Genomic DNA, 2438 nt, shown 5'->3' with positions numbered 1-2438 from the left:
ACATAACCAAAGCCACAGTACCGTTGACCTCTTCAACTTAAATCGTACTTAAGCTTCTTGATGAACCGAGGTGAACTCTCAGCGTTGCTAAGCCTAAATGCTACAGTTTTACCCACTTCCAGAACTATGTGACAATTCTAACTACTTTACTAAATGTACTACAGTACATTAACAACTATAGTGTTTTGAGTACATTCTATGTGTTGATTGCTTCTTAAAGTACATGTCTTGTGGCCAGCCCAGCAGGAGACTCCAGAGTGTGTAAAGGCCTGACATGAGCACACCATGGTAACTGTTAGAAAAACACTAACTGATTTGTCATCACTTATTTATTTGTAGGCGATATTGGAGTAGTGTTTGGATATTTTATTTCTGGATTAACTTGATTTGTCTAACACTTACTCTATCTCCTTGCTATAGCTCTCAGTGTGTGACTGAGAATGCAGAACACTTTGGTTTCAGCTGTGAGTGCTGTGATCATAATTCGGGCATGAATCAGATCGTCTCGCGATATAGCGCTAACAAAGACTACAGCCATTCCGATCATGTCTAAATCAAAAGCCAGAGGGCCGCCAGAACGCATAGCGCTACGTATAGCGGCTGCGTTTTCGGAATCCCAAAACGGTCACTGATTGCAGCCAGCGGCGTGTTGGTGTTGCGTTCATTTTGATTCATCGCGCAAAAACGGTATATAACCAAAGCTACAATACCATTGAACTCTTCAACTTAAATCGTTCTTAAGCTTCTTGATGAACTGAGGAGAAATCTCTTTTGGCTTATTTTCTCTCTCGGTGTCTGTGAGTGTCAGTCCCAATGTCAATACTCCAGCTGCTGAATGCTGGCAGAATAACACCTCCAACAATCCCTGAAATGTGGAAAAGCCAGTGTACTGGCACAGTGCACCAGGAACACCAGCCCACACTCTGTCTAGCGGCTGATCTTCTTCTGGAGTGACAGCTCAAGTAGCTGAATGCTCGGTCAGCGCTGGCCGATTTTGTGCTCTGCAGTGCAAGGTTCCTATGCAAAGCTCTGGATGATACCGCAATGGAGCTCAAACTGCTTGGCGATCGAGTAAAACGCCGATCTCAACAACCATCGGGCACCCTCCCATATGGTCTAGCGGTCAGGATTCCTGGTTTTCACCCAGGCGGCCCGGGTTCGACTGCCGGTATGGGAATGTGACTTTTTGGATTGCCCGCACAACTGGCGAGGAGTTCACCAAATCGCTCAGTTAATAACGGCCAGGAACACTTCCTCAACGGAATCCAAAAACGATCACTGATTGCAGCGAGCAGCATGTTGGTGTTGCGTTCATTTCGATTCACTGAGCAAAACGTTACATAACTGATTTGTCATCACTTATTTATTTGTAGGTGATATTGGAGTAGTGTTTGGATATTTTATTTCTGGATTAACTTGATTTGTCTAACGCTTACTCTATCTCCTTGCTATAGCTCTCAGTGTGTGACTGAGAATGCAGAACACTTTGGTTTCAGCTGTGTTGGGGTTCCGATTATTCCAATCATGTCTAAATCAAAAGCCACTGCACCAGGCCAGAGGGGCACCAGAACGTATATCACAACATGTAGCAGCTCCTTTTACCTGCCGGCCCAGGTGCGTGGGGTGCTGTGATCGTATAATGGTTAGTACTCTGTGTTGTGGCCTCAGCAACCCCGGTTTGAATCCGCGTCACGGCATTGACTTTTCCACATCACCATTGAATGCTAGGCATGGCTTTTGACCTCTGGCCGTTTGTCGCTTGAAAAGCATAAGCAGGTAGGACCCCGCTCCCGTGGGCCAGTGGTGCTACCTGAAGAACGATAGTCTGGGTCAGCCAGCCAATCACAGTTCACCCGGGAAATCTTTCTCGCCCAATCACATCGGCCCATTACATCTTTCTTCCCCAATCCCTGTGCTGAAAATATGGACAGACAATGATGGCCGCGCCCATAGCGAGCCAATCGAATCTCTCGCAATTTTATCGTTCTCCGCTAATTGCAACAATGGCCCGCCCACGGCAATCGATGGATGGCACCAATCAAATCTTGCGCGCTAATGACGTCATTCAAGTCAAATGTATTCGCATATCTACAGTGTGGCACAGAAGCGGAGTACAAACGAATTACTGCGTCAGGTAAGAGACTGTTTTTTCAGTGTGTGATTTACCTTTTTATTTTAATAACTTTGTTTAACCTTTATTTTAGTAGGTTTTTATTTATCTTTACTTTAACGGTTGTTGTTTACACATCTAGATGTAAATATCTGGAAATGAAATCTGAGAATTCTGGTCTATAGCCTTATATACTTTTTTGGAACTTAAAGCCAAATTGTCTTCAAAGTATAAAAAAAAACATTTGAGTATTTTCAGAGAGGACTGTACAAATAGTCTTAATAAGTGAGCGAGTGTGTATCTCTGTTAGAAACTACTATATATTAAC

General features: G+C 44.0%; 1 non-coding gene across 1 annotated transcript; it reads left to right on the top strand.

The window, feature by feature from the left end:
* Positions 1–1105: 1105 nt before the first annotated feature.
* trnae-uuc (transfer RNA glutamic acid (anticodon UUC)) lies at positions 1106–1177 on the top strand. Its single transcript has one exon. It is a non-coding gene; the product is annotated as a tRNA-Glu (tRNA).
* The last annotated feature ends 1261 nt before the right edge of the window (positions 1178–2438 follow it).

This window comes from Hemibagrus wyckioides, linkage group LG21, assembly GCF_019097595.1.
Source record: "Hemibagrus wyckioides isolate EC202008001 linkage group LG21, SWU_Hwy_1.0, whole genome shotgun sequence".
NCBI lineage: Eukaryota > Metazoa > Chordata > Actinopteri > Siluriformes > Bagridae > Hemibagrus > Hemibagrus wyckioides.
Note: the sequence above shows the minus strand (reverse complement) of the source record. Positions and strands in the feature narration are given on the sequence as shown.